General features: G+C 40.0%; 1 long non-coding RNA gene across 3 annotated transcripts in view; it reads left to right on the top strand.

Annotated features, from left to right (window-relative positions):
- LOC137204495 (uncharacterized) overlaps positions 1 to 26,407 on the top strand; it is a 52,732-nt gene that overhangs the window by 672 nt on the left and 25,653 nt on the right. Inside the window, exons 2-3 of one of the 3 annotated variants that reach the window (XR_010933661.1) lie at positions 1,800 to 1,901; positions 15,926 to 16,012. This is a non-coding gene — a long non-coding RNA (uncharacterized lncRNA). Of the gene's footprint in view, positions 1 to 1,799; positions 1,902 to 15,925; positions 16,017 to 26,407 lie in introns of all 3 variants that reach the window. The other 2 variants (XR_010933659.1, XR_010933660.1) reach the window with 2 other exon arrangements.

Here is a 26,407-nt window from a genome sequence, read left to right on the forward strand (position 1 = left end):
TTAGATTGAAGAGACTAGAAAGCACCATGTACTTCTCCCTCGTTTGCTAGTAAGGAAACCGTATCTAGAGGTTGTATCAATGCCCGAGAGGCAGAGCACAGACGAATATAATTATCCTGGTTTCTAACATGGGATGTTCTACCGCCACCCCCTCCACTTTTTAAAATTCTGAAATGTTTTAAAAAGAAAAACAGAGTAAACATTCGTGCACCCACTATCTAGAATTAACGGATGTTACGTTTTATCATTTTATATTTTTAAATGAAGAAATATACCATTACAGATAAAGCGGGTGCTACCTATTCTCAGTGCCACTCTACTTCCCTTCTGAGGGGTAACTACGGTCTTAAATTTGATACGCATCTTGCTAATCTAGGTTCGTATACTTTCACTGTTACTATGTATTTGTAAACAATATATAGAATGACTTTGGGCTTTTGAAGTTTTACATGAATGCTTTATATTTTGTGTATTGATCTACAAGTTGACTTCTCACCCAAGTCTGTTTTTGAGATCTATTCACATTGATACAGATGGCTAGACTTCATGTGTCTTAATTATATAGTATTCTATCAAATAGGCTTGCCACAAACTATCTGAGAATTCCCATAGTGATGGACGTTTAGGTTGTTTCCCATTTTTCACCGTTACAAACAATGCTGTAGGGGGCAATCTTCTCAGTATCTTTTCTCAATGTCTCTTAACTCATCCCTGAATTGTCTTATCTGAATAAGCAGAACTTGCAAACTGGTGATTCACAGACTATTTTTATTTTTTTTTCAAGTTGGTTACTAACAGTTAAAAGCGAAGGAATTAAAAATGATGTCAGCTCATCCATTTGGCATCCCAGTAATAAATGGGAAGATCTGACCACACTAGATCTGCACAACAGACTGGCAACAGTAGTTCAAGACCAAGAGCAGCTGCCTCCTTTAGATCAGTTCAGGTGATCTCTATTTTTCTCTAAGACACAATGTGTTTAGTATCCCTCTGAGCCCTGTGGTATTTGCATTTGCAACATAATACAGTAATGAGATAGAGTCATAGAGGTACCTTTATTTGAAATCTAGAGTTCTTGAAAGAAATCTTGTTCTTTGAGACGTACTAGATTTTCCTTTATACTGCAAAGATCCTTGCTTTGGATTGTTAAATGCACACCTTGTGTAAATTAATCAGATATTTTCTTCCTAAAGACAGTATGTATTTCCAGGATAGGAGCTGTGATCAACAAGACCAGTCTCCTCACCCCCCACTAATGTACTCTATATAGCATATTTTCAGGACTTCCCTGGCAGTCCAGTGGTTAAGAATCTGCGCTTCCACTGCAGGCGGCACGGGTTGGATCCCTGGTCGGGGAAGATACCACATACTATGCAGTATGGCCAAAAAAAAAAAAAAAAAAAAGACTAGCATATTTTCAAAAATATTACTTCTTATGGAAAATTTCAAACATATACCGAAGAAGACAGAATGGTATAATGAACCCCTAAGTATCCATCATCTAGCTGTTGACTCATGGCCAATCTTGTTTCACTTATGCCCCTCCCCTGACATTTTCTCCTGTCCAGTAATATTTACATTGAAGCAAATCCCAGATATCACTGAATCTGTAATATTTCAGTATGGATCTCTAAAAGACTTTTAAAAACTTTACCATAATATCACTATTATTCCTAACACAACACTAATTGCTTAATATTTTCAAATATGCAGTGTTCAAATTTCCAATAGCATCATAAGTGTCATAATTTTTTTTTACATTTTATTAAATCAGGAATATTTTTCTGTGACGTCCTTAGGTGATGAATGGGTTTGGAAGCCACTGTTGTACATCTTCATTTGTTGAGCTGCAAACTGGCAATGTCTTTCCCCTGGAGGTTACACTCTAAAGGAGATGAAAGGTATCTCAACCCAAAGCAAATGGCTATTCTACCTCAGTGCCTGGAAAAGAGTCACGCCTTATTGTCCCTTGTGGTTCTTTTAGGGAAGAGATTTTTAGGTTTTGATTTTTTAACTTGGAAGCCTATCTATCATTTCCAAGGGTTCCTACATCTCCTTTTCCTCCTATACCAGAATGCCTAGGCCAAGATGGATCAGAATCAATGCTTCTTTGCATGCCTGACTCAGGAAACAGCTAGTAAACAAGCCTTAAAGCAGAAATGAGCTTGCCATATTCATGGAACTGAAAGAATGCCAGTCAGTGTGGTGGTGTGGATTCTGGTCTACTCTAAGATGTACATCTTAAGCATTAGTGAAGGGTCCCAAAATAAACACAGGGACCCTTAAAATTGTAAGTATTTTACTGCTGATGGCTTTGGAAATGCAAACAAGGGGGTAAACAACTGATCTGACAAGTTACAGACTTAGACATTTACAGAATTCTCACATATATGGTCTTTGATTAATCTGTCTCCCTCAATAGGCTTTAAGTTCCTTGAGGGCAGATATTATTTTTTATTTGATTTTTGTATCTTAAGCACATTGCATTGTGCATTACATAGAACATGACATAAGGTAGGTGCTCAATAAATGTATGCGTTATGAATGAATGAAGTTCTCTGATTTTATTTCTGAAAGTAAAGTGTTTCACATAATTCTTCTTTAAACCCCAAAGTCCATAGATGTAGGCCCAGTCATAATGCCAATCAGATGATGTCACTAATCCCCAGGCAAGGGCTCTTTTTTTAGCTGGGCAGTTTGTGTTTTGTTTCCCAAGCCTTCATACCAAGGGATCTAATGAAGGAACTAATCCTGAAGCTTAGGGAAATTGTTCCCCGGGTGATTATTTTAAAAACTTAATATTTGGTATAGTTTCGGTTTGTGATTCTACAAAATTAATGTTTTAATATAATTTCGTATTCACACTTCCTTTTTAAGGGCAGAAGTAGTTAACAGGTTTAGGGGATGGCTGTCAGCAAGATACGAGGACAATTCATCCTTTCTCTAAGTTCTTGTCAGAGGGACACTCCACCTTTAGAAGAAGGCTTACTGTAGGCTTAACCGAAAAACAAAGTATACCGGGACCAGCAAATTAGCTACACTGCATTACAAGCCTTCCATCAGTTTTATTTCTTTTTGTTGAGCTTTAATTAAGTAGCAGTATTATCATGAAGCATCACAAGATTGCTAAGAAATACCTGTTGGAATAGCTTACAGAATAGCAGTACGAGATGCAGGGGAGGAAGGAGGGAGGAAGGAGGGAGGAGCGAGAGAAGAGGGAGGGCGGGCGGGAGGGAGTAAAGAGTAGGAATGGCTCCCATAACACTATTTATATCTCTATTTAACGAAGAAATTTTGAAACGTTACCTAAATCCTAAGCTGCTACCACTCTGTCTTTTGAGTTGCCATAATTCCTATCAATGGGGAAATAAATGTTTACATTGGGGCAAGAAAAGGGATGAGACTCTAGGTAGATGGCCCATGTGTGTCGTAATACAGTAATGAGAATTGAATACGTACAGGTGAACGGGAGGCTGAGTTTGGGGATATGAGGTTGACAAAGGCGAATTGCTCTGTATGATAAAGTGGGGGAAATTGTTCTCGGTGGCAGAGGGTGTGGATTGAGAAATGTTGCTCATAGTTAGCAAAAAAGTGGGGAGCAGAGGGGGAACGGAGGGACAAAATGGTGGGAAGAAGAAGAGCAACGAGGGCTGTTATCCAACTGTAACTGTTAGTGTGGCTGTAATTACACACACACACACACACACACACACACGTTCTCGATGCTTCCAAACATCAAAATAAATCCGCTGCAAGCTCAAGGCTTTGTGTAAATTAGTCATTATGGAAATCAAAGGAAAAGCTTTGTATTCTACATCTTTAGGAGATTTGGAGAACAAGGGCAGTATGTATGGAATAGTAAAGTAATCCATAAACTAAACTATGTCAGATGAAGCAGGAGCTAAGAGTCCAAGGTGAACGAGAAAATTACAAGCCACAGTGTCCCCTACAATCTTAGAAAGAGGGAGAGACCTGAATTTTCCACCATCTGAAGATTGGAGGTTTATATTAATTTCATTTTAACCTTAAAGGGCAAGGGTACCTGGGATGACACCTGGTAATCTGCTGGTCTCTCCCACTAGTCTGTTACCTACCTGAAGGAACTATATCTTACACAACTTTATATTCCCAAGGTCTAGCATAGTGTCTGTCATACAGTAAAAACCTAGAAAATGTTCATAAAATGAGTGAATAAATCAGGAGAAAACTAGACTTATATGATGGCGAGTAGCAGAATGGCATTATTAATTTAATCAAGTGTCACCATAACTCAGATGACTAATTCATAGAAATTACAAGGATTCTTAGTCATACCTACCTCTGGCCGCCAGGTGGCAGTATTATCTCATATTAAATTGTTTGAGACCAGATTGCATTTAACATTTGAGGGGGGGAAAAAATAACAATAAATGAATTAAAGAATTCTGTAGCTTACTTCTGTAATTGTACTGAGCAAAAATAAGAAATAAAATGTACTTACATGAGATTATAGATTTCTTCTCCAGTTTCAACACAAATGAGAATTACCGGTCATTCTCTAATTCAAGTTTTCTAATTTCCAAAACTTTGAAGGTAAATACAAATTGGTGTACTTTGCTTACAAAACACATGTATTTCTTTAAAGTATGGAATGTGGGGGGGGGCAGTAATATGTCTAGAAATAATTCATCTACCAACAAACAAGTTGACCAGATTGAATACAGGATGGTCAGTAAAACTTGAATTCTAGATAAAGAATACTTTATTCATATAAGTATATCCCATGCAATAGTGGGGACTAAAAAAGTACTGATTTATCTGAAAATCAAATCTAACTAGTCATCCTATATTTTGCTTTGCTAAATCTTGCCATCTTACCAACAACATTTTGTTGTCGTCGTTAATTACAAAATAAGCAGAACTCTCCCAGGTCTGCAGGGCCCAGTGCTGTTTCCTTATTTGGAGAGATGAAAGGGAAGTAGCTTGGTAGGGTCGGCTTCCTCGCTGTAAGTCTAACTTTACCGTTCTTTGTACTCTACCCGTGCAGATCAGAGTTCCCCAGCTGAGTAACTTATCTTCAGGAAACTGACCTCTCAAGCAAGTGCAGATGGTATAGCCTAAAGCGGTGATTTTATACAAACACAGTGTTTTATAGCACTTGTGAGTCTGGTTGCAAAAGCCAAACCATGAATGAGATTCTAGACTCCGTCACCTCTGATTTATACTTTTCAGAGGTACCTGATCCATAACAGCTATGACAACAGAAATAGGCGAATTGCTTATGAAATAAATCCTATTTCAAGAAAGTAAAGAATTTTCTGGTAAATTAAATCATATGTTATAGTTCTATGTACATTTGCATTTTTAATATAAGCATTCCCTATCTTCTAGATAAAATGTGCTTCATAATGTCATTTATAAACATTTCTGAATTTAAAATAAGCTTTCCAGGGACTTCTCTGGTGGTCCAGTGATTAAGAATCCACCTTCCAATGCAAGGATGGGTTCTATCGGTCGGGGAACTAAGATCCCACATGCCTCGGGGCAACTAAGCCTGCGCGCGCCTGCAACAATAGAACCCACGTGCTCTGGAGCCTGCGCTGCACAACTAGAGAGGAGCCTGCACGCCGCCGTAACAAAGAGCCTGCGTGCTGCAACTAAGACCCATGCAGCCAAAAATAAATAAATAAATATTAAAAAAAAAAAAAAGCTTTCCATAGAAACAATATTATGAATGGTAGCTCTTCAGGTTACCTAGTAAAAGTGTATTTAATTATGTGACTGAACCACTGTATTTTAAATTAAAAACAGGTTTTTAAAAGGTAGTTATAATAATAGTATTTTAAAGAGTAAGAAAGAAAAAAGGTTTTGATTTTTTTTTTTTTTTTTTTTTTGCGGTACGCGGGCCTCTCACTGTTGTGGCCTCTCCCGTTGCGGAGCACAGGCTCCGGACGCGCAGGCTCAGCGGCCATGGCTCATGGGCCCAGCCACTCCATGGCATGTGGGATCTTCCCGGACCGGGGCACGAACCCACATCCCCTGCATCTGCAGGCGGACCCTCAACCACTGCACCACCAGGGAAGCCCAGAAAAAAGGTTTTAAAACATTGAATATTCGTGTTTGAGGAAATCTCAGTAATCTCTTTGGCTCTTGCTCTGTCCCAGAAGTCATTCTAAGTGATTTAAATGAATTAACCCGTTTAATCCTCATAGTTATCCTAGGTGGTAGATTTTGTTATGATCCCACAAAAGTCGGGCAAGGGTTAAATAGCTGCCCAAAGTCACACAGCTACCGAGTAGTTGAACTGGGACTTGGGCCCGCCCACAGCTGCATTAAGCCCTGTACATCACAGCTGCGTTGGTGTAAATACAGAGTTCAGTGAATTGTGGGAGAAGATTCTGAAGGGGACATCTGATCACTGTCTAGGGTAGTACACCGTATTGTTCACTGAGCCTAGAACAGTTCAAAGTGAAGGGCTGGTCTCTTCCTTAATTTAGGTGTATTTTGAGTGCTCCTTTTGTGCTTACCAACCAGAATGGAGCTGTTTTGGAGTTTATAGATGCAAAAAAAGAATGTCAGAAAGAGGAAGAAAGATTTACCTGAGGTAACTGGATAAGAGTTAATAAAAGGTGGAAGAAGATTAAGGGGCACATGTGTGTAGGTATGAGAAAGAAATTTCTGGGGTGGAATAACTGAGTTGAGACCTGAAAAGAAAAATCAAAAGGAGAAGAATTTGACTTTGTTAATTAACTACCGGAAAAGGAAATGGGAAGTGGAAGAGATATTGCCCCAAACTGTTGCTAGTTCAATCTAACTCGCTCAGATTTGTGATACCTGAGGTAGGTCATGCATGACCCAGTTGTGGCAATGGTGCACTTCCTGAAGGCCGTTGCTCAAGGCACAGTCCCTCATGTGCTGAAGGAAGAGTCAGACTCCAAACCCCACTTAGTCGTCTTTAGACACTCTGTCCACCCTTTACCCTCTCCCAAAGAGATAAGAGGTAGGAGGCAGGAGGGAAAAGAATCCTGGACTTACTCTTTGGGGAACAGCCTTCTGACCTTGCTACCTGGCTAGTTGGATAACCTTTGGCCTCTGTTTCCTAAGCTGGGAAAACAGGCATGATATTACCCACCTTGTGATATAAGCACCCAGCAAATATTAGCTCTCACCCCATTTAATCTTCATAACTCTATGAGGAAGGTATCTTTCCCATTTTACAGATATGGAAAAGGAGGCTCAGAGGGGTTAAGGTCCTTGTTCAAAAGTACGTGAATGAGGGCTTCCCTGGTGGCGCAGTGGTTGAGAGTCCGCCTGCCGATGCAGGGGACACGGGTTCATGCCCCGGTCCGGGAAGATCCCACATGCTGCGGAGCAGCTGGGTCCGTGAGCCATGGCCGCTGAGCCTGCGCGTCTGGAGCCTGTGCTCCGCAACGGGAGAGGCCACGACAGTGAGAGGCTCGCATAGCACCAAAAAAAAAAAAAAAAAGCACGTAAGTGTGAGTACAGAGGTGGAGATAGGATTAAACCCTGTCGTTTAATCCTAATGACTGTTGCTCTTTCCTTTGCAGTATTGCCTTCAGTAGAAAATGCAACCACTGAAATAAAATGGATTACTTTTTTTCCCCTATAGTGAAAATAAAATAAAGCCTTTTTCTACTTCAGTCCTGATAAATAGGAAAAAAATAAATAAAACCCAGAAATATTTTTTTTCCTAAGATAGCAAAAATGGAAAGGTTTTCTAGAGCAAAATATACTGTTTATAAACATTCCAAAAAGCTCTCAAATTATGAATAAATAGACACTTGTAGCCTTCATTCGTTATAGTAACTTTTATTTTTAAACTATTCTTTATTACACAAGTAATACAAGCCTATGCATTCAACATGTGTTTACTGAGCATCTACTAGGTGTCAGATATTTTTCTAGGCTCAGAGAACAGTACAGACAAAAATCCCCATTCTCATGGAGCTGGTATTCAAATGTAAGCATGGCAGATTGTACGAATAACCATAATAACGAAATCACTTCTATAGAATAGAAAGGATAAGTATTATGGGGAAAATAGACTTGGGAAAGGGGAATAGGGTTGTGGGTGGCCGTTGCAGTTTTAGATAGGGAGCTGTGTACGGGAAGGCCGAATTGAGCAGGTGAGTTGTGAGCAAAGACTTGAAGAAAGGGAGGGGGTGAGTCATGAGAACATCTGGGGTAAGAGCAGAGCAAGGACCAGTGCAGTGGCAGAAGGTGGGGGCATGCTTGGTGTGTAAAGACCAGTAAGGGGGGCAAGCTGGCTTGAGAGGGCTGAGCACGGGGAAGGGCAAGAAGTGGGGAGGTGGGAGAGCTAAGGCTGCGTGGGTGGGAGGGTGGGAAGAAGTGGCAGATTATGTGGGGCCTGGTGCGCCATGTTTAGGGTTTAGGATTTTTTCCCTTTGAGAAATGGAAGCATCTGGAGAGTTTTGAGCAGAGCAGTAACATGATCAAGCCTCCGTTTTGATAGATCACTACCTCAGGCTGCTGTTGGGAATAGACTGTGGGAGTAGAGGGGAGGAGCAGGGAGACCAATTTGGAGACCATTGAGGTGATCCACGTGAGAGATGATGGTGTCTGGACCAGGGTGGCAGCTGGGAAGGAAGTTAGAAGGGGTCAAAACCTAGATCCATTTTGAAGGTGAAAGTAACAAGGTTTGCTGAGAGATTGGATACGGGGTGTGGGAAGATGTCAAGAATCACTCCCAAGTTTTTGGCCCGAGCAACTGCAAGGAAGGATTTGCCATAGACTAAGATGGCAAGACTTGTGTGTTGGAAGCCAGGGAGGGCAGGAAGTTCATTTTGAGATATGTTGTGTTCAAGGTGATGTTTTAGGCATTCAGGTGGAGATGCTGAGTAAACGATTGTATGCTTAAGTCTGGAGCTCTGATCCAGCCCGGATGTATAAATTTGTTCAGCACATAGCTAGCATCTACAGCCGTGAGACCTGATGAGATCACCAAGCAAACGCAGAGAGAAAACTCCTAAGGACTGAGCCTTGGGAAAACAGGAACTGGCAAAATTAGGAAATCAAGACAGAAAAGACTAAAGAAGGAGAAGATTAGAAATACCAGACAATGGCTACGCCATTCGCATTTCCATGTATCTCATTCCAGACCTTTTTTCCTTGCTTGCATATGGCTTCCTTTTTTAAAAGTTCACTTAGAAATATAATCTAAAATTTTACTTTATAGATCCCTTTAAAAATAAATTTTGAGTGTATCCATACATGTATGTGATAGTCTAGTAAAAGGTAATAAAAGTTTTATGATGAAAAGGAACTCTCTCTTCCAGACAGCCTGGTTAGTGGTCTCATCTCACATGTGGACAATATATGAATGTATGTGTATATATACACACATGTATTCACACATGCTTAGGATATGCACATTGTTCTGCCACTTTCTCTTTTCACTTAACAATGTATCTTAGATTTTGTTCCATATTGACATATGCAGAGCTTGCACTTTCTAGATATACTAGTATATTAGGATTGATTAATATGATAGCTACCCAGGTTATTCTAGTCAAAACTGTCAGGTGACCTTGGCTGGAGAGACCCCCACCACTGCATCTGCCAGAGCTTTAGGTCTGTCTTTCCTTTCATCCCCTTTCTCCTTCTAATCATTCAGTTCTTGGTTTCTTCGTTTTCTCCTTATAGAAACATATCTGCCACGGATTGCTTCCTCTCGGGGTTTCTTTCTGCTTTGTCATGTGAAAGTGTAGCTATTCATTCACTAAATATTTATTAAGGATTTTCTACCTCTTTGGAACATAGTGTGAGTCAGGAGACAGAGTCTGCAGGAGCTCCTGTCTAACTGGAGGTGCAGGATTGTAAACAAGTGATTATAGTGCCACTTTATATATAGTGCAGTAACAGAGAGAGAGCAATGGAATGCTTTGGGAGCATGGGGAGGGAGGGGGGAAAGGAGCGACTAACATGGCATAAAAGGTGAAGCTACTATAAAAAAGACTATTTAAAAAATATATATAATACATGTAAGATATATGATAACATATATATGCTCATACACACACACACACACATATATACATGGCTAAACAAGACAGCTTCTGTCCACAGACCTAAGGATAAGGAACAGACTCCCCGGCCTGGGCGAGCAGGGCCTTCTGGACCTGGCTCTAGGATATCCACACCCCTTTCCTCTGTCCCTGCCTGCCATTCTCCGTCCTTGGAGGCACTTCCATAACTCTGTTCTCACACATTCTGTTCCCTTGGCCTGGAACGCCTTTCCATATCTGAATACCTCTCAAGAGCACAACAGTGATAGTGATAATATCATTGTGAGAATGACAGTAGTCAAACAATACAAATAACTTTAGAATGTATTATGCACAAATTTACATGCAGTCTCATCTAATCCTTTTAACAACCTTATGAGACAGATACTGTTTTAACCCTATTTTTAAAATAAGGATGTTGAGGATAAAAGATATTAAACAGCCTACCCAAAGTCACACGACTAGTCAGTAGCACAGCGGGGATTTTTACCTAGCTCTAGCTAATTCTAGAGCCCACCTCTCAACTTTGTTGCTACTCAAAATTAACTCTTTAGGGGCTTCCCTGGTGGCGCAGTGGTTGAGAGTCCGCCTGCCGATGCAGGGGACACGGGTTCGTGCCCGGGTCCGGGAAGATCCCACATGCCGCGGAGCGGCTGGGACCGTGAGCCATGGCCGCTGAGCCTGCGCGTCCGGAGCCTGTGCTCCGCAACGGGAGAGGCCACAACAGTGAGAGGCCCACGTACCGCAAAAACAAACAAACAAAAAAAAAATACAAAATTAACTCTTTAGTAAAATAATCCTGCAACGTAAATATCTTAAGCAAAAATTTCCTCATATGTACTCCAATTATTTTATCGCCTCACTTATTAGTGTAATATCCATTACGATTACTTTTTACTTTTATTTTTCTTAATTGCAAAAGTAATGTTTATTATAGAAAAGTCAAAGCTATAGATAAGCAAGATAACAAGAATAAGGTAATTATTATCCATAGTCCCACATTCTGGGGAAAAAGGACAATTTTAATCAAAAGACTACATACTGTATGATTCCATTTATTTGGCATTCTGGAAAAGGCAAAAACTGTTGGGAAAGAAAACAGTGGTTGCCAGGGGCTGAGCTACAAAGGGCATTAGGGCTGATGGAAATGTTCTATACCTTGATTGTGGTGATAGTTACACGACTGTATATATTTATCGAAACTAATAAAACTGCACACTAAAAAAGTACATATAAACTATACCTCAGTAAACCTGACTGGAAAATAATTAACATTTTCCTGTATATCCTTCCACACTTTTCCCTATGCATATATATTGTAACTATATATACTTTTAAAATAGTTTATATATGACTTTTATTCATATATTTGTTAGAATATTTCAAGATTTACAGAAAATTGCAACATTAGTATAGAGTTCTCATATCCACCTCCTACATAGTAAACAACTTGTATTAGTGTGATACATTTATTACAGTTAATAAGCCAGTGTTGATACATTATTATTAACTAAAGTCGAGAGATTATTCAGATTTCTTTAGTTTTAACCTAGTGTCCTTCCTTTCCTGTTGTAGAATCCCATCCAGGACCCCACAATACTCTTATTTCTCGTTTCTCTTTAGGCTCCTCTTGGTTGTGAGTTTCTCAGACTTTTCTTGTTTTGATGACCTTGACAGTTTTGAAGTACTGGTCAGTGATATTGTAGGATGCCTCACTATTGGAATTTGTCTAGTGTTTTTCTCTTGATTAGACTGGGGTTATAGGTTTGGGGAAGAAGGCCACAGAGGATATATGCCATTTTCATCATATCTACATTAGGCTTTATAACCTACTTTTCACTCAAAAAATGTATCAAATGCATATTTGCTACTCACTACATGTAAATCTATAGCCTTCTTAATGGTGATAATAATATTCTGTTGTATGGGTGTAGCAAAAGTTGCTTACCCAGCCACCACCTCTTCTGGACACTGTAGTGTTTTCACTATTGCAACAAATGCTACTCTATATATTTGTTCAAACATCTTTGCAAACTTGTCTGAGGATTTCCTTAGGTTAAGTCCTGAGCTGTGGAGCTGCCGAGGTAAATTGTATTCACTTTTTGTTGGTTGTTTAAAATGCTTTTGATACATAATACTGAAGTGCCCTCCAGAAAACTTATTATTAATTTGAGCTTCTAGCAGTCATGTTTCAGTGCTCTGTTTCCTCACGTTCTAGCTAATGCTGATTATTATTCTTTTCAACCTTTATTATTTATTATATTAGAATATGTATTTCTTATTTTTTTCAACCTCTGTCAATTGTAGTAGAAAATGTATCATGTTGCATTATATTTGTGTATTATCTTCTGTCAGACAATGAGCTCCTAAAGGAAAAAGACTATATCTTATTCATTTTCCAATATCCAGAGTCTAAGTTACTGCCTGAAAGAAATAGGGGATATGATCTGACAAGAGAATCCGTGCTAAGGAGAGAAAGGGTTTTCACCATCCCTGGGTGCAGTTGCATCCTCTGAGCCAATGACCTGTGTGCATTATGTAATTGAAAGGTGTGGCTCTAATAGTGTGAGCTTCAGACCAGGAAGGAGAGAAATCTACACTAGACCAAAAGAGGGTAAACAGGATCTTGCCGTTTTCCTCAAATAACAGGCATGATGGCTGGGGATTTATTTTACCAACTCTGAAAAGGAGTATCACCTGATAGTTCCTTTAAGCTGTAATGCTATTAAAGCATTACATATCACAGCCTTTTAAAACAATTAGATATACTTGTGATTTCGAGATCAAAAAGAAGAATGTTCAGTCAATACCATCTTTTATTTGTGGCCTTACTTAACAGTAAGGGCTGCCAAAAATTTTCTTCTTTTTTTTCTGCACACTTCTCCAATATTTTATTTATACCTTTTCTTATAAAACCTTGACTTTCTCCCCTTCCCCATACTAGTTCTTCTTAAATCTTGATGTCACTTATAAATGTATTATGTAACCATAATGATAAATGTCATTGTTTCAATTTGTTACTGGAAGGGAACGCTATACAAAAAGAAAAGGAATCTATATTTTCATAGTAAATATCAATATTTTTAGTTTTGTTTTCTAGTTTTGCAAGATTGACTCAATAGGGTCTGAAAAAAGGAAAAAATGTTTTTGAGGTCTAATGTAATTCATCACTCTTCTAAGATTATTAAATTTTCAGTGGGAGATTTCCTCAAGGTGCTGCTAGATAGAGTATCCCTCACATCTAAGAATTTCCATATGTTCCGTACAGGGCCTTCACCATCCCTCCTAGTTAGCACTTAACCCCTTTTGAGTTATGGGAGTTCCCTTACTATATAATCTAGGCTGACAAAGAGGGGGCCCCAAGTTGTAAGATAGGATAAAAAAGAGAGCCATCATCATTAGGGCATGATAAGAGAAATTATCCAGTAAGTAAGAAATTATCTTACTCCAGACAAGTTCCTGGGGTAAGAAGTGCTGTAGTATTACGTAATTTTTTTTTTTTTTTAATTTTTGGTTGCATTGGGTCTTCATTGCTGCGCATGGGCTTTTCTCTAGCTGCAGCAAGCGGGGGCTACTCTTCCTTGCAGTGCGCGGGCTTCTCACTGTGGTGGCTTCTCTTGTGGAGCACAGGCTCTAGGTGCGTGGGCTTCAGTAGTCGTGGCACGCAGGCTCAGTAGTTGTGGCTCACAGGCTCAGTAGTTGTGGTGCATGGGCTTAGTTGCTCCGTGGCATGTGGGATAAATGCTTTAAAATTATGTCTTTAGTTTTTTCTCTCATGTCCTTAGTAATTTCTCATACTAATTGTCTTGGTTTGATTACTTAAAAATTATTCGGTGATTTTTTTCATTGAAGCATTATTAATAATTATGGTATTTGAAAAAGTAATAGTCTCTATTCAAGTTAGATTAGTTTATGTTTTAATGGCATAGTTTTTGTTGCTACAAGTTATATTTATTATTCACCTAACAGTGCCTAGACAACCTTACTATTAACTCCTAATCTAAAATTTAGTAATGTGTTAAGATGAATAGAAGTCAAAAGAGTAGGAGATAGGAAACAATGAAGACTTTAAACATCATTTAAATTATCAACGTTGTCTACCTGAGACTGTAATTGAGAAAGAGGGGGATCAGAATTGAGTTACAAGAAGTAGCCTCTTACTGTTTCTATCTTTAAAGAATCAAACCTGATAAGGACTCTAGAATGTTTCCTTGACAATCTGAGGAAAGGAACGTGGGGCTCAAAGTCTCCTCAGTCACGCTGGAGTTTAGGCATTTAATGATCAAATGATGATCATCAGGCATTTAGGTAAACTAAAATGAATACATCTGACTGCATCCCATCACTTCAGTTCCAGAAGGTTAAATCTTTCAGAATAACCTGAATATTACAGCTACACTAAACCTTTCAAATATGAAGTTAGGTATATAGAATTCCCAATATAGTATTTCAGAAAAGAAGTTCCACAAGGCCTGTGAATCTCCTTGACAGAGTAACATGCAGAATGATGTCAGCCTAGTCAAATGTTTTGATAAAACAAGACTTTCAGATGGAATGATAAATTTAGCCATTGTATAAGTCAGTCAAGATTTTCTGAACAACTCTGTGACCTTAAGATGGCAGAGGCAAACTTTCCCACGTGAAACAATGAGAGAACAATAAGTAGTAGCCTCTCTTCCTAAACTATGTTCCCATCATGTCTCTATCTTGCTTAGAAGCCTCCTGTCCTTCCCTCTTTCTTAGAGAAGCATCTCCCCAAATCTGTGCCATGGAACACTGGTATTCTAAAAGATAGTAATAGATCTTGCTGAAAAATAGATGCCTGTGGGAAAAAAGAATTCAAAAATGTGTTTTTAATTCTATGTATGTAAGAAAAACTCTAGGGACTTCCCTGGTGGTCCAATGGTAAAGAATCTGTCTTGCAATGCAGGGGATGCGGGTTCAATCCCTGGTCAGGGAACTAAGATCCCACATGCCGGGGGGCAACTAAGCCTGCATGCCACAACTCGCGCACCTCAACTAGAGCCCGCGTGCTGCAAACTACAGAGCCCATGAGCTCTGGAGCCTGTGCGCCCTGGAACCTGCACGCCACAACTAGAGAGAGAAAACCTGCATGCCACAACTACAGATAAGCCCTTGCACAACGACAAAAGATCCCCGCGTGCCTCAACAAAGATCCCGCGTGCTGCAGCTAAGACCCGACGCAGCCAAAAATAAATAAATAAATAACAAATAAATAAATCTTAAAAAAAACTCTAAACACCTTTAAGAGATTATTAACATGGAATAATTTGCCTTTAAGAAATGGAATGCCAACTTCTGTACATCAAAAATCACTTTTAAAAAGTTAAAAGACAATAGAGACTGGAGAAGTTACACACTGTACATTTAAGTGACAAAAGATTGGTATCAAGAATATATTAAAGGACTTACCTGGTGGCATAGTGGTTAAGAATCTGCCTGCCAATGCAGGGGACACAGGTTTGAGCCCTATTCCAGGAAGATCCCACATGCCGCGAAGCAACTAAGCCCGTGCGCCACAACTACTGAGCCTGCACTCTAGAGCCCGCGAGCCACAGCTACTGAAAGCCACGCACCTAGAGCTCGTGCTCCGCAACAAGAGAAGCCACCACAATGAGAAGCCCACGCACCGCAACAAAGAGTAGCCCCCTCTCGCCACAACTAGAGAAAGCCTGCGCTCAGCAACGAAGACCCAACGCAGCCAAAATTAAATAAATAAATAAAATGAAAAGAATATATAAAAAAAATGAGCAAAAGGTATGAACAGTAATTCACAGAGGAGAAAATCAAAATGATCAGTAAACACATGAAAAGATGCTCAAATTCACTAGTGATGGAGTGAATGCAAATTAAAACTAAAAATACCATTTCATACTCAGATTGGCAGAAAACCGAAGAGTCTGATAATGTCAAGCGTTGTGAAGAATGTGAAACAGAATTCTCATACACTGCAGGTGGGAATATGAGTAAGTACCACCCTGGAGAGTTGATTGGCAATATCCAGTAAAGATGTGCTTAACTCATGATCCAGTAGTTCTAAGTAGAAGCACATGTGCACAAGGAAATAGACAAGAAAATGTTCATGGCAACATTGTAAGAGCAAGAATTATAATATTCATGTCTCAGTGTGCCTAAATGGAATGGATATGTTGGGAGATAGTCGTTCATTGATTCAGTAAATATTTATTGAGCTCCTGCAGTATGCCAGTGCTGTTCAGGGTGCTGGGTACACATCAGTGAACAAAACAAAAAATATCTGCTCTCACAGAGCTCACATTTTATTGCGGGGGTGGGAGGTGGGGGCGGGGAACGGTGAGATGTGTTGTGGAGAAAAACAAAGCAGAGGACAAGGAGGGACCAGGGGGAGGTCTTGGGTGCTCAGGAAGCTAAGACCCTGCAGAGTGAGGGAGTGAGCTGCACAGACATCGGGGGAGAGCGTGGGAGGCACAGGAGGCTGCAAGTGAACTTGAGGCAGGAGGATTCCTGGCGATTCTGAGAAGTGGCATTGGTGGGGTGGAGGGTTGGCAGGTGCCTGGAACCAGGTAAGCCTGAGCCCACTTTGAAGACCGCTGCTCTAACCCATGGGGCACTCAGTTACTGAGCGCTCACGACAACGCTGGGCACCATTCCCAGCTTTTTACATGTATCTTGTCATTTCATGTTCACAGTCTTCTTACGTCTTCTGAAGGTATTTAGCCTCATTTCATAGATGAGGCGTGTCGTTTAGCATATGCTAATGTATTCCAGTGAGTGTAAGATGCTCCAGGTCCCCTGGAAGTCGAATCTTCCACCATCTGGGGCCTAATCAGTTCTAAGGAGTTTGTGTTGTATCCTCAAAGGCAATGTCATTCTTTTAAGGTTGTGCCTTGCCCCCTTCCCTCCTGTCTCACTACCATTTGGGTGTAAAGATACTCTGTACAAGGACATGAGTCACTGCAAGCAGTGGTGGTCTCTGGGGAGGTGAACTAGAGTAACATGGCTCAAGGGTAGGAGGTAGGGAAATGGGCTTTCACTCTTGACCTTTTGTGCAGTTACAATTTTTTTTTATCAGTATACATAATACATTTTGCAAAAAAGTAAAAACTGAAATTAACAATCTGGAGGTGAACTATTGAAAATGTACAGTGATTTTTGGAAGAGCCTATTTCATATATTATCGCATATGCAGTGCTTGCTTTGCTATGATGCACCTTGTGAAATGTCATTTTGTTTTGTGAAAACAAAATGAAGGAGCAGACTTGATGCAGCACCTGATACGAGAACCTGACCTGAAACATTACCTTTAGCATCAAGCAGCCACATTATGGGGAAAAAAAGAGCCCCTTTCACATTTAAAAAGATTTTTGCATGTTATTTTGTATAGTAAAAATATAACATGAGAGATATTTAACATTAGGTATCATTTGTTTTTAATAAAATGTTTTGATTCTATAAGTGGATCTGTTAAAAATGGAAAAAAAAACCCATTTTGATAATTTCTTATCATTCATTTGAGGGGACATTTTTGGCCACCTATTTTAATTTGGGCAGAAACTGTAACTACTGATTTTCTGATGGTATTACACGAGGATGTTATTACATCAAAAAGCATTTAACTCCTGGTGGTCAATGTGAAGACATTGTAACGTTAAAAAGCACTCTGGGGTCAGTTTACTTTGACAAAGAATAAAGATGAAACTCCTCAGGCCTTGTCATGGTGGTTCCCAGCCACTGTGCTTTCCCCTTTTGTGAACCTTCCTTTACCCAAAGTATTCTATCCTTTGTACCCTCGTTCCATTTCATTTCTTACATTTTCCAGACTTTGTTCTTATTCCTTCTTTCATATTTGGACCCCTCCCACTCCACTTTTAAAACTGTGCTTTAAGGGCCAGAATAGATCTGCCTTTTTCTTTAAGCTTTCACTGACTGTCCTCAACTGCAGTGACTTTAACCCCCTGCTAAAATCTTATCATGTACCATTTCTTTACCTCACTTGGTAATTATCATTTACTGGGTGCAGAACGCAGAATAATGGCCTCCCAGCGATGTCCACATCCTAATCCCCAGAACCTACGAGTATGTTAGGTTACATGGTAAAGAAGAATTAAGATTGCAGGTGGAACTAAAGTTGTAAATTAGGAGATCTTAAAGTAGGCAGATTATCCTGGATTAGCCAGATGGACCCGCTGTAATCATGAGTCCTTTAAAAGTGGAAGAGGCAGAAGAGGGAATGAGAAAGATGCAGTGTGAGGACTCAGCCTGACATTGCTGGCTTTGAAGGATGCCATGAGCCAAGGAATGTGGGTAGCTTCTAGAAGCTGGAAAAGGCAAGGACACAGATATTCCAACAAGAGTGTCTAGGAGGATTGCAGCCCTGCTGGCACCTTTATTTTAGTCCAGTAAGATCTGTTGCAGACTTCTGACCTCCCAGACTATAAGATAATAAATCTGTATTGTTTAAACGACTAAGTTTGTGGTAATATGTTACAGCAACAATAGAAAACTAATATACTAGGATTACTTAGTTACCTTTTTAGGTATTTTGACATCATCCTCTTAAGTGATTTTAAGTTCTGAGAAGATTGGGTACCAAGCTTCAAATATCTTTATAGGCCAACATTATAACAGGGTCTTGAGCCCAGTGTCATAATCCGATACTAAGAATTCAGGAAAGAGAGGAGAGTTAACCCACTCAGAAACCCTGTACTGATTTTTAGATGTCGTATCTACACACACAGCCTTTATGCACAGGGCAATCATTCTTGGCTTTACTAGTTCTGATAGGGGCCATAAGTCTTTATGCTGGTATTAAACAGCTCTCCTGAACAAACTTAAAGGGGAGGATATAATTTGTGCAGCTTCCTAGTGAGTCATTTATTCAATGCACATGATGTGAAGGGCTTCAGATTGCTGTTTAAAAAATGTACTTCCATAGCTTCACTGATGCTTGCGAAGCCAGTAGTTAATATTTACAGTGTGCTTATTAAGAGCCAGGTACAGTTCTAAGTGCTTTACATATATTGTATTATCTCATTTCACCTTACAACCCCATAAGTGGGGCCAGTTATCACCCTATTCTGAGGAAACTGAGGGACAGAGACCTTAAGTTGCCCAATTACACAGAGTTTGTAAGTAGTGGAGCAGTGATTCATCCCTAGGCAGCCAGTCTCCAGAACCCAAGCTTTGAATTTTAACTTGTGCAAAACCAGCAGTTTATCATAAAATCCTTCATACCTCAGGCCTGTGGTGTTTAGGTAAAAGTTCAAAAAAAATGTTAGTTATAGGGGCCTCCCTGGTGGCGCAGTGGTTGGGGGTCCTACTGCCGATGCAGGGGACGCGGGTTCGTGCCCCGGTCCGGGAGGATCCCACATGCCGCGGAGCGGCTGGGCCCATGAGCCGTGGCCGCTGAGCCTGCGCCGCAACAATGAGAGGCCCGCGTACCGCAAAAAAAAATGTTAGTTAGAGGTGGCCTCCTTATTCATTTTTCCCACCTCTTTCCAATCAGATTTGTTTCCCGATCAGAATTTGGAAAATATACCCAGTTGGCATCTCTAACTTTTCTGAGTTATTAGCTCTTTTCAAAGTTCAGGTAGGAATAGCATAATTCACCCTATTTACATACAGGATTTACTCACTTGTGAACGTTTGGATTTGAAATTGAATTTGACATTTGGGTTCCCAAAGAATATATTTTTATTCCATTTCTTTATACTGGATTCTTATCCATAACGTAACATACATCAAAGTATAAACAGTGAATATATCTGGTTGGTGAAATTTTGGGTGATTGTTATGTTCTTTGACCTTTGTTTTCCAAATTATTTTCATGAATGTGAAACTTTTATGATGAAAAATGCTATATAAATATTAAATCACAAAATGGTTCATACTACATAGATTTTATGTGTTTTTCTTCTATGCTGTTTTTAAAATGTATTCCCATCTTACTGATGCTACTTCAGTGACATCATCCTATTCTATAATATGAAGATATAATTTACTTTGCCGATATCTAATCACCTTTTTTTCACATTTCAATTGTGAGAAACAATGCCACAGTAAACATCTTTGTAACTAAATATCCATGCACTTTCATTATCTCCTTACGATACATTTCTAACTGTGAAGATGCTATGCCGAGGATTTGCAGGTTTTGTAGAGCGAATTTTCGTGGAATTTTAAACATATGCCAAATTTCCCTTCAGAAAACTTGTACCGCCTTTCTCTTCCCCACTAGCAGTGTTTGAAAGGTTAGGTTTCCCCCTCCCTTGACAATACAGGATATTTTACCCTGCATTGTTTGTGAGTTTAAATATTTCCTTTTTGTATATTTGTGAGTTTTTTTTTTTGATTGCCTAATTTGATTTTTTTTGGTCCATTTAAAAAATCTGTCTATTTTCCTTATTGATTGATAAAAACTTCTTAAAGACATTAGCTCTTTGCCTTATTTTTTTAATGATTATTTTCCCTAGCTTTTCTTTGCATTTTGTTCATGGTGGGGTTTTTCTGCTTGTTTGTTTGACCTTGAATCAGGGGGAAGAAACTGTACAGACTCCTTGGTTCATGACACACCTTTATCACTCTTTCATTTAAGGCTCTTCTCATGTGTTATCTATTATTTATTTTTTTCTGTTTTCCATTAGCCTTTGTCTCCAGTCTTATGGTTCTACCTACCCCTGGCCCTGGACTCCTGCTCCAAAGTGTGATGTCATTAATATATGTCCTTGAATATGTATACATTGTTTAATTATATAGATAGAGAAATATATTATAGTGTTATTTTATGTGCAACTGTTTTAAGTTTTCCTAAATTATACTCTGCTATAGATCTTGCTGTGTCCCTTTTCATTTTCACTCAAGCTGTGATTTTAAGATGAATTCCTGTTTTAGTATATGTATCTTCAGTAGTCCATCGAATAAAACTACAGCATTTAACTTATCCCTTCTGATGATGAAGACATAGCTTGCCACCAGCTCCCATCTGTGCTAATAGCGTTGGCTTGACTATCCCTGTGTATGCCAGTAGACACCACTGAGTGAGTGTCTTTAGGACAGAGTTCTCAACCATTTTTGTGCTGTGACCTCTGTAGCAGGCTGGTGAAGCCAGTAGACTCATCTCAAAATATGTTTTTAAATGCGTAAGACAAAGTACATGGGACTGCAAAAGGTATGCTTCTTTGTTAATGAATTAAATATATGATAACTAATAACTAGCCATAAATAAAAATGAAAACATGATTTCTGTTCATCCCAATGTCACAGACACTACCAACGTTAGTGCGGTTAGTTGTTTACATACCTAATCAAAGAAAACGCTAGATTTCTATATTTAGCATATATTAGCTCTTCGTTTGGGAGGATTTCCCTTTACCTGCATCTTTTTGGGCCATTCCTGTGTGGAGTTGTGTGTGTCCGCATTCTGTTTTTGGCTCACACCAACATACCTGTCTGACAACCAAGTCTGTATTTTATCTTCCTCCATCATTTGGTCATAGGTGCAAAGTGAGGCATTGGTACAATAAAAGTAGGAGATGTGGGAGCTTGGACTACCTGTTTATGTAATTTACTTGAGCCCTGGGGACATGCGGGACCTTATCCTGTATGTACCACTTACGTTTTATGGTGGGTTACCGCTACACCCATCTGAATTTATGGTTTAGTGGATCTTCTAATCTCTAATTCATGATGGGTAGGTAAGCTCTGGTCACACAGTCACTTGATGTCTCATGACAGGAAATCAGTCTCTACTGGGGCCTAACTGTACACCAGGAGCTGCTTTTCTTTTCTTTTCTTTTTTTTTTTACGGTACGCGGGCCTCTCACTATTGCAGCCTCTCCCGTTGCGGAGCACAGGCTCCAGACGCGCAGGCTCAGCGGCCATAGCTCACGGGCCCAGCTGGTCTGTGGCATGTGGGATCCTCCCGGACCGGGGCACGAACCTGTGTCCCCTGCATCGGCAGGCGGACTCCCAACCACTGCGCCACCAGGGAAGCCCAGGAGCTGCTTTTCAAATGACAAGTAGTTCTCTGCCGCCAAAAACATCACTTTCCACCAGAATCCTAGGGTCTGAGTTGCAACTCTCCTATCGAGGTTCTCCAGTGATCCTTAACATCCTTAAATCCTTAAATATCAAGTATACTTCTAACATCATTGGTTCTCGGTTAGCATATGACTTGAGTGGCTTAAAATTGCAGATGCATGTTCTCTTTCTCCAGGCCCCACTCGCTGGCAGCCCTCTGAACTGCTTGATAAGTGGGTTGGGGCAGTATTCCCAAGTTTAGTATATACTGCCTCCAAAATCTAAAGAGGCCCCCAATCCCTGTGCCCCTTGGTGGTGGTACAAGGACAATGACTTGTCCTGTTCCTTAGGTGGTCTGTCTGTGACATCCCAGGCTACTGGCCCTCTGAAAGTTTCACTGAAGTAGCAGGCCTGTGAATCTTGGTAGTGTTTATCTCTCACCCTCTGGCATCCAGAGTACTTGTCACTTTCTATTCACCAAGTCTACTTAGCATGATGTCATAGTGGACCAGCTTGATTTTCCGGAGAATATCAAGATGATCAAGAACTCTGAGGACAATATTATGAAGAAAGCAGAAGAGTTTAAAAGCCCTGAGTCAGGACAGTAAAATATACTGCTGTCCTTCTCATGTAAAGGTAAATTTTTTGGATCCTCTTTATTGTGGGGCAAGAACTATGTACTGTATGCCAGAGCTTGTGTTGATCATTTCTATTAAACATACTACATCCAGCTTATCAGTTTCAGTTGGAGCTAGCAAGTGGTTAAGTTTAAAATATCACCATTAAGCAACATGATCTATCTGGTTTTTGCGGCAGTCGTACAGGTGAATTAAACAGGGAAACCAACACAGTGCATCCTCTAAATATTTCAGAGCTGTGTGAATTCTTGAAATTCCTCTTGGGATGTGTTTGGTTTACTATCTTGGCACTTAGGCTGACTCTAGTGGGGGGACATTTTCAAGGATTTCTTTGTAGCCCTTCTTACCATGATAATTTTTACATAGTAGGTCACAGAATGTGAAAGTTCTGCCAAATGATAAGTATGTCCATTCGAATTTCACACCTGGGAACTAGGGAAATAACCACAGAATAGATTATTTCCTATCTTTAGGATTCTGTTCTATTCTGCAGTTTTGGGGATCACAGTAACCATGGACTAGTGCCAGGCATCAAAGATACCACCTGGCATCCATGAGTCCTTACTCTACCCAGAGGTCTATGATGGCATCTTGGGTTTGATTGTTTCAGTGTCAGTTCAGGCCCTATTATGTAACAGTCCTCAAAAAAGTCTAGGAAGAGGGACTTCCCTGACCATCCAGTGGTTGAGACTTCGCCTTCCAATGCAGGGGTTATGGATTCGATCCCTGGTTGGGGAGCTAAGATCCCACATGCCTCACGGCCAAAAAACCAAAACATAAAACAGAAGCAATATTGTAACAAATTCAGTAAAGACTTAAAAAAAAATGGTCCACATCAAAAAAAATCTATTAAAAAAAAAAGTCTAGTAAGATTCTTTTCTCCAGTGTAAAGTTTCTGTTTTAAATGGCTGCAAGAGGTTTTAAAGAAAGATTGGAAGAATTTTTTTTGTTCAGACTTGAGGAGGTATTATAAAGTCCTTCCTCAAGGAGACCCATACCCGCCTTTAATCATGGGATCTGGTCTACGAACTGGCTTAAAACTCAATGGGAGACCACAATATTTTTCTATTTTGCAGCTGATGTCAGTCTTCTCAGCAGTTATTTTGTTATTTTGTTTTTCATTTTCCAAGGTAAATAAGTAACGCCTTGATTGGGTATCCATCCCTCTGTCTTGCTCCTAGCAAGGTCATAATCTGTAACCATTACCACAGCTTTCTGTAAAGACACTGTTTGCCATTCCAGCCTTGCTGTCAATTACGGTAGTTATATCCATATTGACTCTGTCAGGTGCCATTCCCAGGCCTCTGCCGTTCTAGAATCTTATCACCTCTATTGAATGCTGGTTGCAAGGCATCAGAGGAAATGTGTCATGAGTTTCTCAAAGATCCCAATTCAAACTGCTTGATGCATTTCTCATTCCCTTAGTGAAGCCAATGTCCTCTAGGGCTTCCCGGGGTATATGGTCAGACAGTGCGTTCTCAGATCACGTGTAAGAAGTGTGATAAATCTATCTTAACATTTTCACCTCCATGACCTTTATGATCCCTTCCTTAATATTCTGCCAAAGTAGTTCTGGCATCTCAACCTTGCTTACAGTAAGACATCTAGATGGCCACACTTCAAGAGCCCATCTCAGCAGCATGTTAGAATAACTCCAGATTTCCTTCCCAGGAGGCGTAACCCCAGGTCACAGGAGAGTGCTTCAGTGTCAGCAAGTTCTCCACTGTGCAGATTTGTATTCTTTGCCCCTTACCACTACCCCGATCGATTGAGCACTCTCGAGATACACTCCCACACGTGCTCTTGCACTTCTTGCCAGCCTTTATTATTCTGGTCCTGTGGTTGTTTTGATTGTATAAGCTATTTCCTCCCAGAGTGGGAAATGTTTTTTCCCAGTAAACACTTGTTATTCCTGAGGCGGTGAAGGTTGTAGCGGCATATCTTAAACAGAAAAAGCATTGTCTTACAAAGCAACTGACTCAGGTGAGGTTTTTGTAAAGCTTCCAGCCATTGTGAATTTTTCTCTCTAGCAAGGGGGAAAGGATTGGTGCTTCTGGCAGAAGTTTCATGGACATTTGGGGATTCAAGATATTCTGATGTATCCACCCAAATGTCACTATCCCGGATGTCAGGATACAGCTTTCCCTAGCAGGGCCCTGACTTTGGCACAGAAGCCTTTTTGAGGTTGTGTCTTCACTCTCCTTTGCAGTTTTGCCACTCTTACAGTTAAGTCTGAGGCCTAATTTTTTAAGCATATATTGCCCTACAGCTATAGGAAATGAGGGTCATTTTATTTTTCCCCTTTCTCTTTTTATTTCCTTTTTTTAAATAAAGGTAAAATTTACATATAGCAAAGTAAATACATATTAAATGTAGAGCTTAGTATATGTTTACATTTGTGTATATGCTTATAACTGCTACCCCATCAACATACAAACCATTTCCAACACTCCAGAAGGCTTCTTCATATCCCCACCCAATCAACATTTTCCCCAGAAAGGCATCAGTATTTGATTTCTTTCATCATAAATGCATTTTTCCTGGGAATTCCCTGGTGGTCCAGTGGTTGGGACTCTGCGCTTCCACTGCCATGGGCCCGGGTTCGATCCCTGGTTGGGGAACTAAGATTCCGCAAGCTATGCATCATGACCCAAAAAAAAAAGCACTTTTCCTATTCTTTTTAGAATAATTTTTAAAAAATAAATTTATGTATTTATTTTTGGCTGTGTTGGGTCTTCGTTGCTGCGCACAGGCTTTCTGTAATTGCGGTGAGCAGGGGCTGCTCTTTGTTGTGGTGCGCAGGCTTCTCATTGTGGTGGCTTCTCTTGTTGCGGAGCACGGGCTCTAGGCGCGTGGGCTTCAGTAGTTGTGGCTCGCAGGCTCAGTAGTTGTGGCTCGCGGGCTCTAGAGCACAGGCTCAGTAGTTGTGGCACACAGGCTTAGTTGCTCCGCGGCATGTGGGATCTTCCCAGACCAGGGCTTGAAACCATGTCCGCTGCATTGGCAGGCGGACTGTAAACCACTGCCCCACCAGGGAAGCCCTTTCCTATTCTTTAACTTTGTAAAAATGGGTTCGTGTTTTGTACTCTTGCTCATCATTATGTCTGTGAACATATTATGTTGTTGTGTGAAGCAGTAGCTCTTGTTCATTGCTGTTTGGCATTCCATCGTTACCATAGTTCATTCATCTGTTCCCCTATTAATGGACATTTGGGTTATTTCCAGTTTGTGCTATTATGATAAAACTGCTATGCACGTTACTTCATGTGACTCATGGTGAACATAAACACTTATTTCTTTGGGAAGTAGAATTTTCCCAGGGTAGAATTGCTCAGTTATTGACCATATGTACATATACCTTTAGTTAAATACTGCCAAGCAGTTTCCCAAAGTTGTTGCACTGACTTAAACTCCCCTTCCAGCAACAAATTCCACTTGCTCCACATCCTCACCAGGTATTTACATCATCCTGACAGTTCTTTTCATTTAAGTCATTCTTGTGGGAGTGTAGTAGTATCAAATTATAGGTTTAATGTGCATTTCCTTGATGAATAGTGAAATTAAATCATCTTTTCATATGCATTTTGCCATTGTTTATCCTCCTTGTGAAAAGGATTTTGGAGGCAGTTGTTTTTTTTTTTTTTTTTAATTTAAGTATAGTTGATTTACAATGTTGTGTTAGTTTCTGTAGTTTCTGGTGTATAGCAGAGTGATTCGGTTATACAT

Source organism: Pseudorca crassidens, chromosome 13 (assembly GCF_039906515.1).
Source record: "Pseudorca crassidens isolate mPseCra1 chromosome 13, mPseCra1.hap1, whole genome shotgun sequence".
Taxonomy (NCBI): domain Eukaryota; kingdom Metazoa; phylum Chordata; class Mammalia; order Artiodactyla; family Delphinidae; genus Pseudorca; species Pseudorca crassidens.